The sequence below is a fragment of the Mustela lutreola genome, chromosome 1, assembly GCF_030435805.1.
Source record: "Mustela lutreola isolate mMusLut2 chromosome 1, mMusLut2.pri, whole genome shotgun sequence".
In the NCBI taxonomy this organism is placed as follows: Eukaryota; Metazoa; Chordata; class Mammalia; order Carnivora; family Mustelidae; genus Mustela; species Mustela lutreola.
In genome coordinates this window covers 228,871,995-228,887,878 of record NC_081290.1, presented here as the reverse complement: position 1 = coordinate 228,887,878, position 15,884 = coordinate 228,871,995, and positions in this window count along the sequence as shown.

The following is a 15,884-nucleotide window of genomic DNA, read 5'->3' as shown; positions in this document are numbered from 1 at the left end:
CTTGGCCCCAGGCAGCAGCTGGGTATTTTCTTGTCTGAGTTCCAAGCAGCACAGTCCCTTCTGAATCTTGGGTCCCAGTCCATGGAGGACAGAGGCCACCAACAAATTGCATCAGGATCTCTAGCCTAGAACAGCTCTGGGAGCTTACTCCAAGTGGGGTGAGGCCGACCTCCCAAGGCCAAGAACCCGGAAGAGGGATGGGACAAAGGTATGGTGCTGTTGAGCTGGTCCAGGTGCACGTGATAATTAAAATCAATAAAATATTCAATTAAAATGTACTGAATGAATTGAAGAAGGGGCAAGATAAACTTTGTGAATCTTCTGGATACATTGGGAATTATTTTTTCAAATGAAAAGTGAATTAAACAGAATCATAGAGAAATTATTTCGAGACCAAGTACTAGTCTGTATATCAGCTGCCCCAGATGAGTAGTGCTCAGTCCCGGTAAGATCCCAGTAAGTCCTAGTGAGACACACCACTGACTGCTTGAGATCCAACTGAATTCTGTTCTTCCTTCCTAGCTGAGTCTAGTCTATGGCAGCAGCTAGGCTACATTCTGCTAAGTAAAGAGAAAGGGATAGAACCAGGGGCCTCTCTAGCTGTACTGTTACCCCCCTGAGCTCATTAGTTCCTCACACTTCCCTCCAGAAGTTCTGCACACATGGGATGTCCTTGGACACTTGCCTGAAATTGGCAGAAAGCCCCTGACCTTTTCCTAATGAGAGCATTATTAATGTTCTCTGACTCCAGAATGACAGCTCACTGCCTTTTTTTTTTCAGTCCTTCCCTGAAATTCTATTAATGTAGGAGCATCTGGGGGATTTCAAAGTTGGCAATGACCTTGACAGTTTCTGCAGCCGCTCTGCCTGCGGTGCCCTCGGGCATTCAGTGGTATTTCATAGGTTCACATAAGCCTTCCAAGGAGCTCCACAAATTCTAGACCAATTCCCATCCAATCACTCTGACATCTTCTGAGCAGACGAGGTGACCATTTCCTGGCAATTATTCTTCATCTTGCCTCCCTCTGTTCTGCACCACTGTGGTTTCTGCCCCCTAACATTGCCAGAGGTTTAGAATCAACTCTGAGTTATGGACTCATGAAGGTCAGAGCCTGAAGGGTCCCAGTCTGGGGGGCGAGGGGAGCAGTGGGTCCAATCGTTTTGTGCGAATTCATTTCCATTCTTTTCATCCATCATTTCTGAGCTGTTCTTCTGTGCTGGGCCCAGTGCCAGGTTCTCGGGGCACAGAGCTGGTGTTCCGTAATCTCCCCAATAGCCTTTGAAGAATTTGCTCACACTCACAGGGTAGAGAGACCCTGTAGACATATCCAATTCATTCATATCTCTTGAGGGCCACACAAAGTCTAGGAGAGGGAAGTGCAGGCTCCATACCTGGCATGGAGTCCTACATGGGGCTTGAACGCCCGACCCTGAGATTAAGAACTGAGCAGAGATCAAGAGTCGGCAGCTTAACCGATGGAGCCACCCAGGCGCCCCCAGAGCAGCTTCAATCTTCTTGGGTCTCTTGGGTCATCCAGATAGAAGTACCCCCAGCTGTTTGGGGCAGCTGCTCACTGGCCATACTCTTCTCCACAGAATCCGTGGAGAGACAACAAGTCTCCTTTCCCCTACTGCTCTATCTCCTCAGTCCCCCAAGATTCACCCCTACCTGGGCATAAACCTTTCCTCTCAGATGGCTGGGACCATCCTAAAAGGTGACACCAAGAAGAGAGAGCTTTATTTAAGCAACAAGGCCAGAGACCCCAAGTCCCCAAGCCCAGCCCCTGTTCTGCAAACAGGGGTGAGTTTATTTGCTGCTCTATCTGGGGGTCTTCAGAAGAACCAAAACGTGCCCCGGGTGGTTTAATAGTAAGGTTTCCCAAGGCCTCTGTCAGCATCACCTGAGGGCTTACTAACCTGTCTCAGCCTTACCCCAAATCTGCACCTCTGTTGAGTCAGAGTCCTTGGGGGGGGGGGGGCGGTGAAGCCAGAAATCTGTGCTGCTAATAGAGCCCCCAGGTGATTTTTAGGCTTGTCAAGTTTCAGAAGATTTCATCCCCTGGTTTCTCTTTCGAATAAAAGAACGCGTATTGACCATTCTGGCCAAAGGATTTTACAAAATTCTTTAGTTCTCTTCATGATGTAGGTGTGTGTATGTATGCTTATAAGGGGCATCTATATGGTGCGTATATGCATATGTGGTGTGTGTGCATGTGTGATGTGTGTGCATGTGTGTATTGTATATATGATGTGTGTGTGTGTTTGTGTGTGTGTGTGTGTGTGTGTTGGGAGGGCAGCAGGCAAGCAGGGGGAAGGTGGATTGGTTTTTCACACTACACGTGGAAAGACAGAAGTCCTGGGCGGGGGGATGCCTGGGTGGCGCAGTCAGCTTAGTGTCCGACTCTTGATTTTGGCTCAGGTCATGATCTCACGGTCATGAGATCAAACCCCGTGTTGGTCTCCATGCTCAGTGGGGTGACTCTGCCCCCTCTCCCAGCTCGCTTGTGCTTGGTCTCTTTCTCTCTAAAATAGATAAATAAATCTTAAAAAAAAAAAAAAAAAGATAAAAGTACTGAGGTTCCTGGCTGGCTGATTTGATAGAGCATGTGACTCTTGATCTCAAGGTCATGAGTTCAAGCCCCGTGTTGGGCATAGAACTTACTTAAAATAGATTGATAGGTAGATAGATAAATAGATAAAAATACCTATCTTTGGGGAGTGAAGTTAATAGTTATTTTTCCTTGACCTTCTGCTCATTTTTCAACTTTTCAACAAGGGGCATATTTGACTTATGCAACAAAAAGAAAAAAATTAAAAGGAATTCACTGTGTTTCATTGTCACCCACGTTGAATCCCTTAGTCCCAGCAAATCCTATGAGTGTGCTGCTACCTTGTCTGATGTATCAGTGGAAGAATGCTCACTGACTGTTTTTAGTCTGGCTACAGGAGCCATCTGGAAACAGGGATCCACCCTGTTCTGACATCCAGGGCTGGCCCAGATGGCCTGGTAGGGCCTTGGCTCGGTCCTGAGCGTTTAATTCCCAGAGTTCCAGGCAGCCTTGGAGCTGAACCCTTGCCAAGGGTGGGGTGGGGGGGACTAGGTGCAGAGCATAAGCCAGGATGGCGCCAGAACCTTCCATCCAGGAGAGCTGCCATAGGTCCTCACCTCCAAGACATGCATTGCCATCCGTGTATTGATTTTTGAAATAGAGTTCGACATCTAGAAATTGACATGTACATTCAATGAGGTGATAACTTCTTGTTTCCCCAAAGGATCTTATTAAATCTGCAAGTTATACTCAGAATGGAGCAGAGTGCCAGGGTCACAGTGGATGCCAAGAAATATCTCTTAATAGATGAATACATATATTAAAAGAAAAAAATCTGTCTTTTTATAATAGCACCATGCCTTCCACTGATCCCAAAGTAAGTGACACTTGCCTGGGGGCTCCCCTGGCTTGCTTGGCTTGGCATAGTCCCTTGGGGGACACTGAAGAAACACAGTGACCCTGTGAGCCATGACTCTTGAGTAGAACACTCAACCGACTGAGACATCCAGGCGTCCCAGGAATGAGGACATGTAAAGGGATATTAAGCTGAACCCGAGTGATACCAAAAAATATGTGATTCATTCCAAATGGGGAGTAGTTCATCATTATAAGAAAATTAACTATTTTGAATAGTTGTCTGCTTGGCCTGAGAAGGGAGTGACTGACTGAGTCCAGAGTTTAAAGGGATTTATTTGGCATGGAGCCTGGGTGGCTCAGTCAGGTAAGCATCTGCCTTTGGCTCAGGTCATGATCTTGGGGTTCTGGGATTGAGCCCCGCATCAGGCACCCTGCTCAGTCAGTGGGGGGTCTGCTTCTCTTTCTCTCTCTCAAGTAAATAGATAAAGGTCTTTTAAAAATAAAATAAAATAAAACAAAATAAAATAAAGGGATGTGACATCTAGCTAGTGGTCTCTAAGCGGGTCTCCTTGGTTGGTGGGGAACCTCCACCCCCATTCTGTAGTTGCTGTTGGCCCCCCAACCCCCACCCCACTCCAATACCCTACTGGGTACAAGTAGACACAAGGATAAGGGGCAGATGAGGATTAACTTGACTGTTCCAGATGTAACTTCGCATTGGGTCCTTCTCAAGATGACTGTGCAAAATCATTGGCATTTGTCTTGCAGGAAGGTCTGTGGGCCCCTCACAGTCTTTCCCCATCCCTGGGGAAGTCCCTTGATTTGGATTTGCCTTCTCTGGCTGAAAACTATGCTTTTTCCTCAGCTTAGCTCAGCTCCACTTCATCCCTTCTGAGGTGCCATGTGCCTTCCTAGAAGGTCCTCTTAATCCAACTCCTCTTGGGGTGGGGGGGGCGCGCGCATAGCAGGCCCCTTGGGAAAAACCTCAAACATCCTTGCCCCGCCAGAATCTGGGTTGTTCCTAAAGCACCACCATCTCCGATTTGGCCACTAGTGGGCGCTCTAATTAAGCCTCTAGCCAATAGACCTTCTCAGGCGCCAGGCGCGTACTAATCTGTACTCACTACACGTCCAGGCACACAGGCTACATTCTCTGGATGATTTCCAGGAAGCCCCCCTCAGATGGCTTAAGTAAGGAAGAGGTTCCCCTTCCCGTCGGGAGTCAGGGTGGGGCGCAGACAGGGACAGAGATGGAAAATACAATCCAGTCTCCAGGGAAGACTTCTTTACCCAGCTTTCTTTATCCAACTTTGTGTATCTTCATTGGGGGTTTTAGACTCTTTAAGTCCTTGGAGGGTGTCCTTCCCTTGGTCTCTGGTGCCTCCATGGGCTCTCTGAGACAAACAGGAAATTTCCTCAGCCCTGTCAGGCTTCTTTGATTCCAGCATCTTCTAGGTACACAAGGAGTCTGTGGGATGTGGATTCATACCCTCCCTCTTTGCTTAACAAGTCACTTGGGCAAGTTGCTGAACTTCTCTTGGTCCCAAGTTCCTTATTTGCCAATTGGGTTTTAAAATCCTTATTTCACAGAGTTTGGGAGTTTAGGCAGACAATATCGCGGGGCATTTGACATAGTGCTTGGCTTATAATAAATGTCCATTAAATGAGGATCATTATTCATATGGTCCTGCTCATATGTGAGCTTTCCTACTCTGGGCCTGGGATGCTTCCAGGTTTTCCAGGGCTGCTTTGCCTTGGGATAAGCTCATCCATTATGCTGCCTGTTGCCAGCTTGTCTCCCCGAGGAGCAGTAGGGAAAGATCACAGTTGTTACCTTCACACAGGGTGGGTCCCCACTCTACCCCATCACTTCTCAGTGAGGTGACCTTAACTATCTCTGAGCAGGGAGGTCCCTCCCCTGAAAAGTCAAGACACTAACAAACTGTTTAGAAAATAAACCTCCCTGGTCTCAAGTGGGCTGTTCTAAGGATGAAATTAGGTGGCATATGGCAGGTGTCTGGCACAACCCTCTCGGCCTGGGAGCCCTCAGCAGTGATTAATTCCCTCCTCCTCCCCCTGAGAGGGAGCAGTGGGGACAGTATCTGTCACCTGCATGTCTCCATCCACAAAACAGTTGTGACAGCTGAAGAAAAGAGTCTCTTGTACCAGGTCACCTGCACTGTAAAGGGTGAGTGGGGTTTGACCATTAGCAGGAAGAAAGAAAAAACCAGAAGTTCTAGAAATAGCTCTTTTAAATTTAAAAAGCCACTTTAAATTTTGCTCCCCAAGGAAGATTCAAAGCAGATTGTTCTGTTGAAATGTGTGTTTCTCTCAGGAATCGCTTGTACACGGTTGCTAAAGAGGGGTCCAGTGTCTATAGTACATGGGAGCCATATTGATTTTTTAAAATTTAAATTCAGTTAGCCAAAATATAGTACATCATTAGTCTCAGATGTAGTGGTCAGCGATTCATCAGTTGCATATAACACCCAGCACTCATCACATCATGTGTCCTCCTTAATGCCCATCATCAGGTTACCCCACCCCCTGTCCACCTCCCCTCGCCATATTGATTCTTAGGTAATATATTCCAACACATCCCTGTTTTGAAGCAATTAGGAACAAGCTTTCTTGTGACTAAAGGGAAGCAGTAGCATTTTAGGAAGGTCTTACAGAAAGCTGAAATTCCTGCAGAAGTGCTTTCCTCTGGGGCATGTTGCTGCTGATGTAGTGGCTTCAGGAACCAAGTCCTCTCCACTCTGTGAGGCTCTTGGGGAAGCGGATTGTGTGGATAAAGAAGCTGTGGAGAGACTTCCTCTTGTGTCAATGAAAACTTGTTTTCTTTTTTGAAGAAGTCTAAACCTCAGTTGAGGTTTTTCGCTTTGGGGACTCCAGCTCCGTTCGAGGCAAATGCCCTAAAAATCCCACAGCCGGGAGGAGGAACCTTGGGGTGAAGGCTGCTGGCATGTGGTGACCAGGATGCTGCGGGCAAGTGCTGGTGGCCACGGGGCAGCCATTGACTAGGATTGCTGCTGTATTTATTAGCGCTATGCTTACTGAGTTCCATAGGTCTTAAGTGTCGTGCCCCAAAGTCACTCTTTTGCTGGGGCTAAATCTATCTTTTTTTTTTTTTTCAGAGAATTTTATTTTATTCAAGGGGTTTTAATCCATCATATCCATTATTTATTTTGATGCTCAAATTAGCCTTTGCTTGGCTAGTGGGGCATTATCATTCTTTGAACCCTTCCTTAATTTCTTTTTTTTCTTTTTAAAAATTTTAAAAATTTACCTATTTTATTTAAACTCAATTAATTAACATATAATGTGTTATTAGTTTCAGATGTAGAGATCAGTGATTCATTAGTCTTTTGTACTACCCAGTGCTCACTACATCACATGCCCTCCTAAATGTCCATCACCCACTTACCCCATCTCCCCACACCCCTCCCTGCTCGCAACCCTCAATTTGTTTCCTATGATTAAGAGTCTCTTATGGTTGTCTCCCTCTCTGGTTTCATATTGTTTTGTTTTTCCTTCTCTCTTCCACTCTGATCCTCTGTTTTGTTTCTTAAATTTTACACAAAAGTGAAATCATATGATAATTGTTTTTCTCTAACTGACTTATTTCGCTTAGCACAATACCCTCTAGTTCCATTCACATCATTGCAAATGGCAAGATTTCCTTTTTTGGTTGCTGCATAATATTCATATATATATACATATATATATATATACACACACATACACACACACACACACACCACATCTTCTTTATCCATTCATCTGTCAATGGACATTTGGGCTCTTTCCATATTTTGGCTATTGTGGACATAGCTGCTATGAACACTGGGGTGAAGATACCCCTTAAGATCACTCCATCTATATCTTTGGTAAACCCTATAATTTTTACACCATGAGATTTTTACAAAAGGATTTTCTCTGTTTTATTTTCTTTTTAAGGTCTTACATATGGCATGACCACATTAGGCATGACCACATTTGGCATGGCCACATTTAGATACAAATGTCCACATTAGGATCCCATGGGCCCATTAGGATTACTCAAACCTCCACGAAAGCAAAAATTAAAATGCTTTTGGGGTCGTTTATGCCCCCTCAACCGCATAATTTCTAGGTTTGATAAAAACCATGTTACCACAACAAGAGACTATTCCTCATTTAGAAAGAAAAGTACATTTCAGAGGTAAGTAAAATTCAGATGTCATCTCCTCCAGGAAGCCCTCCCTGCCTTCTGCCAGTTTGGGCTAGGGGCCCTCTCCGGGCTCCCTCAGCTTCCTGCATTTCTCTGTCTCTGCTCAGAGTACATTGTGTGGTCACTGCTTCCACTGCTACACGGGTCTCACTGGTTCTTGGGGGTCAAGGGCCTAGCACAAGGCCAGGCACTGGGGTGGCATCAGGGAGCACTGTGCACTGAATGGAATGGTGTGAAAACACAGTTTGGGGCTGGTGAATAGAATAGTGCGACTCAGCCTGTACTTGCAGCCAGTGAGAACTTATTTCAGAGACTGTTTACCCCTCTAAGCCAGTAGTAAGCCTGTGTGTAAACACTTTTTACAAAGTTCGTGAAGTATTTAGCTTTGTTTACTAGCTCTGCCACAGGCCTCCTCCCAGCCTAGAAATCCCCCTGAGGTTCAAGGCGCTGTGTGCATGCATACAAAACCCAGGATGGGACTGCATGGAATGGCGAAGAAAACCAAAGCAGGAGAGCATAGGGAGGATAAGAAAGTGCTTGGCTGTGAATGAAGCTGTGTTCCAAGCCACACTCTGACATTCACATGTTGTGTGACCCAGACGGTCTCTTTGCCTCTTTGGTAGTTTCCTCATCTGCAGAAGGAGGGCTTTGGAGTAGGTCCCACCATTTGTTCAAAATATACTGGTCTTCAGGACCTATACAGTCTCTCCGTGGAGGAAAGAGGAATTAACGTCTACTGATGGGGCCTACAGTGTCCCAGGCAATTTGTATCTAATATATGAATTAAAGCCTCTTACAAGGTAGGAATTATTATCCTTATTTTATAGCTGCAGAAACCAGGCTTGAGAGATTATGTTACTTAGGGACACCTTGGTGGCTCAGATGGTTAAGTGTCCAACTCGATTTTTCATTCAGGTCATGATCTCAGGGCTATAAGAGTGAGCCCCACGATGGGCTCCATGCTCGATGAGGAATCTGCTTATGATTCTCTCCCTCCTTCTGGCCCCCCTTCCCTCCCACCCACTCATGCTCTCTCTCTCTCTCTCTAAAAAAAAAAAAAAAGAGGTTAAGTTTAAATTTAAGTTTTCATGAAACTGACATTGTATTGTGAAGATAAATAATAAGACACAAACATCTAAATAAGATGATTTCAGTTTACTGTAAGTTCTAGGAGAAATGATATGGCAGATTGCAGGTCTACCCAAGTCAAGGTCATTAGAAATGGCCTCTCTGAGATGACATTTGCGCTGAGATCAGGTTGAGAATGACCAGCATGTGATTATCAGGGGAAAGCGCTTCATAAGCTGAGGGAACAACAAGTGAAAAGGCACTGAGGCAGGGACAAGTTTGACTACCTGAGAACAAAAAGAAAGCCGGTGTGGCTGGAATAGATCAACAATTGGAAAAGCGTCAGAAAACAAGGTGGGAGATGGTGCCATGAGGCCATGGTACAGAGTTTAGATGGCTAGGCAAAGTCACTGGCAGAAGGTCAGCAGGGTCATGACATTCAACCTTAGAGACACTCTGACCCAGGCATCTCACAGTCCAGCTGAAAAGACCTGTCTGGAGACCCAACGAAGTCAGCTGGTGGTGGAGCCAAGAGTTACTGGAAGACCATGGTCTCCCTACTTCCCAGGGTGTTAAATCAGAGCTCTTGGCCCATCCAGTGACCCTGGCTGTAATGGAACTGTCCAGGCCACCGTCGTGTCTCTGTCCTGATCAATTGCACCAACCTTCGCTGGTCTTCTGACTCACACCCTTACCTTCCTAAGGTTTATTGTCTATACTGTAGGCAGAATGAGCTTGTTAAAATTTAGTTTAGTTGTCCGAACTCTGCTCAAACCCTGTGATGGTTTCCCTGTACCTTGCTATAACTGTTCATTTCTGTGTGTCCCCACCAGACGTGAGGCAGGCTCTTGTTTGGGAGCCCTGGACCCTTGGTGCGCTGAACACAGGCTCCAGCAGGCAAAAAACAAAACAAAACAAAACAAACCCTCAGTAACTGCTGAAGGAATAAACATGTATAGATATAAAACCGTGCAAGCAAGCAGATGAGGTGACTTGCTTTTTTCCTCTGTAGAGTCGTCTGGTTATCCCTGGGGTACAGCACATTGGTTAAGATCATGGGCTCTGAACCAGACTGCCTAGGTTGAAAACCTGTCTTTTCCACTTACCAGTGACTGGAACTTGGATAAGTTATTAGCCCTTTGTGTCCCCATTTCCTTGTTTATATAAAGCAGATAATAATACCATCTAACTTGTAGGGTGGTTGCAAGTATTAAATTAGTCAGGATATATGAAGGCCTGCAACAATTCTTGGTAACCCCCAACTACCAGTCACTAATATTATTACTGATATCTACATACGCAGTGAGTAAAAATAAATGCAAGAAAGGTCTAGACTGCTTCCACGGAGACTCCTGGTATTGAAGTCAATGCCCTGTCTTTGGAGGGTTCCCCTGACTAGCTGGCATGAACTTGGGCATGAACAAGTCATTTCACCCTTCAGAATCTGTTTCCAAATCTGAAAAAGGAAGGTCATTTTACTTCCCCCGTTGGAGGATAGCTTTGAGATTAAGTGAGATTATGTCTATCAAGTTTTTGGCACAGGATCTGGCACCCACTCAAAAAGCAACAAATGTTTCCTTTCTTCTCCCCTCTGGCCTGTGAGCTCAGCAAGCATGCCCAGCCAGGGATCCTTGTTAAATGGGCCTGAAGCTGCCCACACGCTCCGTGCCTAGCACAGAGCCGGGCCCTGTGGATGGACAATAAGCAGCAAACAGACAAAAGCAGCAAACAGACAATAAACACTTGTGGACTCTTACTTACGTAAGCTGCCTTGGCAATATTTCACACATCTGTCCCCTGGGTTTCATTTTTTTCTAGAAAACTTACCCAGAGCCTCATCATCTCTCATGGTGGCTATGCCAAGGACCACCTACTGATCTCCCCACTCTGGGAAGATCAGTACCAGACTGATCTTCCTACAGTACGGCTCAGACCACGCTCCTTGCCTTGCACAGAAGCCGTGGTGACCTTTTGGGCTGAGTCAACCCATCCCTGCTCCTTAGGCTGGTAGTGGAGGCTCACCACAGCCCACCCCTGGCTGTCCTCACCAGGTCCTCTCTCTACCCCCCTCTAACCTTAGACACACACACACACCACAAGATAGATTTGTCCCTCCCACATCTATCACTACAGCACCCCCACGGTACTGCTTCTTGCACCCGTGCTGCTGTGGACCTTGTATTGTGTTCATCCGTGTGCAGGAGCCAAGTGGGTCCTCGGTCAGTGTGATGAACAGCTTTGTGTTGGCCTTGCATAATACATACTTGACAGGTGAGTCCCCTAGTCTTGCCTGTTCTAGCATGCAAAAGTGTCTTGAATCAGTCTCTTGTCCTCAGCCCTGCTGTTCCCTAAGTCAGACCGAGTCCTCTCCCCCTGGGACCAATATGACAGCCTCCTAGCTGTCTCTCCTCTTTCCTTCTAAGCCCCACACAGACTGCCAGAGTGCCCTTGCTAAAACGAAAATCTCATCATGCCTTTCCTGAGCTGAAACCTTTTATTAGCTTCCCCAAGGCCACTGCTTAAAGCTGCCTTCCTCTTCAGCCTAATCTTCTGCTCCCCCATGTCCCAGCCCCCCTCCATACTTCCTTGTGCTCCTCCAGTCGTGCTTATAATACCATAGCAACCCTGTGCTGCTTCAGGTCTCTGTGTCTTAGCATATGCGGTTCCTTTTCCTTCAAATGATACCCCACCTGCCCTTCCTGTCCCTGTCATGTGATAAACAGTTGCCCATGCCTCCAAACCCAGTTCTGCTGAGAGTTTCGTCTGTGCAGGAGGAGATGGCTGACACATGAGCACCTTCCACTCTTGCCATACATTTGCCCTACAAACCTCCGGCATTCTCTGTGCACCAGATGCTCCTTAGAGGCAGCTACAGTTCTGGTCAGATCCCTGTGTGGGCCATTGGTACCCTGTGTTGATGGGAATGGTGCTCATATCTGCCTTGTTTCCTCCCCAGAGCACTGAGCTCCGAGCGGCTCCTGGCTCTGTCTCCCAGTGCCCTGCTACATGGAGGGCTCACACGATGCTCACACATGGGGGAGACCCATGAACAGGGGGCAACATAGGCACAAACGGTCTGTCAGTCCGTCTCTGAAGACTGAGGGAAGGCAAGTGTGGAACGGCACAGGACAACTTCCGAGATCTGAGCAAGGCTGACACAGTCTCTTGCCTCTTTTTCTGCAAGCTTGCCCATCACTAACGAAAAGATACCTTAGCTTTAGCTGTCCTGGGACTCCTGCTCAGGCTTCGGTTGAGTGGCTCCCAGGGGCAAAGTCCTCAGAAAATGCCCCTGCCACCCCCAGAATGCGGGGCGGTGACCAGGTCACACAAGTTGCTGATAGCCCAGCATGGTGGGAAATCAGCTTTGTTGCCATGATAGGGGGGAGGGGGCAGGAAATCTGTAAGCTTTGGATCTAGCTTCCCCTGTTCAGAGCTTCAGTGTGTCCATTCTTTTCTTTGACAAAGCTCACTTTGTACTTGGCACTGAGGATGGGAAGAGAAATTAGACTGTCCCTGCCCTGGAGAAGCACCTTGTCTATGGAAGCCGGCAGCGGGATTCAAGACAGATCATGGAGATCATGGAACAAATAAGTCACCATGTGGCGAAGTCCCAAAGAGCTGTTACTGAAGGAGAAAGGAACATGGTGCCTTCTAAGAATGTCAAGAAGAGGGGCTCCTGGGTGGCTCAATGGGTTAAGACTCTGCCTTTGGCTCAGGTCATGATACCGGGGTCCTGGGGTGGAGCCCTACATCCGGCTCTCTGCTCAGCAGGGAACCTGCTTCTCCCTCTCTCTTTCTGCCTACCTCTCTGCCTACTTGTGATCTCTGTTTATAAATAAATAAAATCTTAAAAAAGAAGAAGAAGAATGTCAAGAAGACAAGTGAGGGGTACCTGGAGATTAGGGGTAAAGATCCCAGGTGAAACAGGACACATTGTACAGGGTGGAGGTAAGGAGAACAGCCTTGTCACTATCGTTAAGAGCTAACATGGGTGTGGCACACACTCTGCCAGGCACTTTTCTAGGTGCTTCATGTGCGTTAACTCCTTTCATTGTCCCAATAAGGGATGAGGTTAATTGTGATTATTATCCTATGAGCAATGGAAACCCATTGAATGGTGGCCAAGCAGGGCAAATAAATCAGATTTACATATGAGAAAGTTCCCTCTGACTCTGATGTGGTGCACCAAAGAGGGTCAGAGTGGATGTCAGACGCCCATCAGGAGGACTGCACAGTCGGGGACCAGAGGCTAGATGCCAGGAGCCTGGACCTGGGGGCTGGCTGTGGGGGTGGAGAGAAGTGGACACTTCTGAGGGCTATGAAAGAGTGGAATAGACAGAACTGGTTGGTACTTACTCATTCTTCAGGACTCAGCCAGCCTCCCACAAACCTCCTCCCCTCCTTCTCTAGACTCCTCCAGGCTTGGCCACCTTTCTTCCTTCTAATAGCCCTGATCTTACTCAACACCAGATTCCAGGCCAATTTTCCAAAAAGCACATCACTGAAAGCCTGCTGCCCAAATGAATAATTCCTCAAACCATCGCTTTGCCAAATGGTTAATAAGCCAGAAGCAAATTCATAATAAGTCAAATCATTCAACGCTAATTCCTAAATTTGCTTGTTTCATTTTATTTTATTTACTTTTCTTTCTTTCTTTCTTTCTTTCTTTCTTTTTTTAAGAGAGAGAGCATATGTGCATGTGAGCAGGGGGGCACAGGGTTGGAGCTTTGCAGAGGGAGAACAAGAGGGAGAATCCATGCTCCGCACAGAGCCCACCCATGGCTTGATCTTAGGACCCAGAGATCATGATCTGAGTGGAAAAGAGTCAGACCCTTAACGGATTGAGCCACCAGGTGCCCCTTTCAAAACTACTATGTAATTTATAGCAGTTGGTATTTGCTGGGACAGGGTTTTGTGGTTTTTTTAGTTGTATTAGGTATGTAAAAAAGAATACTTATAAAAATATGCATAAAGTATAAAAAACAATGATACAACAAAACTCCTGCAGGCTCCTTGCTGAGCGGAGAGCCTGACGCTGGGCTCAATCCCAGGATCCTCGAATCATGACCTGAGGCGAAGGCAGACACTTAACTGACTGAGCCACCCGGGTGTTCCAGTCTAATTCATTCTTTACAACAATCCAGTGAAGTACAAATAATTAGCCTCATTTTATAAAGTACTTGAGGTTCAGAAATTTAAATGATTAAGGATATGAATCTAATAAGAAGTACAAGATTTTTTACATTGTATCTCCCCATATCATGAGGTGGTCTGTGAGAGGAAAAACCCAGACTCTGACCCATTCTTTAAGCAAAGCGTTCCTCTCTGGACAACTCCTACCCCACCCCTGTATCCCATTCTTCCCAGCATGTCACTAGTTCCTCCTTCCCAACCTCATTCCTCCCTGTCCCCTCCTCTCCATCACTAAAATCCATCATTGTCCACTGTTTGAACTGATATTGACCACTCACTGAATTAAAACAAAGAGCCAAGGACCTTAATCTACCACCTGCCCCTTCTCACCTTCCCCATCCCTCAGCCTCTTGCCCCCAGACAAGAGTCTTCCCTCCCCCTCTGACAGCCCACAGCTCTGCCCTACTCTGATGAACCTGAGTGCTTGGCCTGGGATGTAGCGTAAGCCTCTTCCAGATGGGAGCTCATTGAGCAAAGGTCTGGTCTTTCGTGTCTATTTCCCCAGCAGCTCCAGAGAAGTTTTCCCTAGTGATATTTAGCACTTTTCATCTGATGTTATTACTTTAAATATTTTTAAGATTTTATTTTTAAGTAATCTCTACACCAAACATGGGGCTTGAACCCACAACCCCAAAATCAAGAGTCACACACTCTACTGACTGAGCCAGCCAGGCACCCCTTTATCTCATGTTATAAAGGACCTGTTTTATTCTCCTTTATCTCCCCAGATCTCAGCTCAGGGCCTTGCACAGAATGAGCAACAAATATTTAATGAAAGAATCCATTTTTACCCAAACCACTTCCCATGCTGTGCTTGGATTAAGTTCAGTTAATGTTTACTGATCTGCTTTAAAGTACCAAATATTGTGCACAGCCCTCCTGTTCTGGGCCAACCAAGCCACTCCCTCCATCTCATCTCTGCAGGCTCAAGCAGAGGGCATACGAGGCATCTGGTACCTTTCTGGGCATAGTTTCAGAAACCTCCTGAAAGTCTGACCCCCAATAACAAGCACTAAGATTCACATAGCTCTTCCAAGTGGAAGCAGCACTGTCAGACCCATTTGATCTGCCCAGGCCCTGAATGCTACATGTGTCATGACCTCCGTGTTGCAGATAAGAAAAACCAAGGTCCAGAGATACCAAATGATTTGCCCTGGTCCACACAGGAAGTCTCCAGTACTGAATCCAACTTTTCTAAAGCGAGAACCCTTGCTTTCCCATTACAGAAATCTTCATGGCAGTTGGCAAGTCAGCATAGCAGGGTGGAAAAGGCTGGTAGCTTGGAGTAAGCCAGCCTTCGAGTTTGAGTTTCAGCCTTATCACTTAGTAACTGCGTGACTTTAATCAAGTCTTTAGCTTTCCTAATCCTGAGTGTTTCATCTGCAGATGAGGCAGTGACATGAACCTCACATGGTGATGAAGATTCATAGGAAGAAAAAAAAAATGTGTATAAATTGCCTTACACCTAGTCAGGGCTCAGTAAACTAAAACCTTCGCCTGGCTCCACTGTACCCTTTTGCCTAATCTCTATGACAATAATCCAATCCTCCAAGTTCTGTGCCCTAAACTATTAGTCTGTGAATGCAGGGGATTGCTCACCCACTGGGTTCAGCACAAAGAACAAATGCATATTAATTTCCTCATTCCTGGGCGCAGTTCTTTATTTTCCTCTGGTTGGTTGCTTGCCTTCTCTGAGACTTTTAAGAACATATATGTTTGGGTTTGCCCATAGCCTGATGTGGCCTGCTTTAGCTACAGAGCATGGTTTCAGCCTTCCTTCTCCCACACTGAACCCCTTTTCCCACCCACCAGTTACCAAGCTACAAAGGAGTCTGTCGTTCCTTGAAGCCCCCATGACCCTCAGGAGACATTTTTTTTATAGCTGATTTTCATCTCAGAAACGATTCCCTGCCCAACAAATGGTCTATAACAAAGAATCTATCAGTCCACTTAACTAAGTGCAAACGATGGGGGCAGGCCAGGTCCTAGGACCCAGAGGGGGT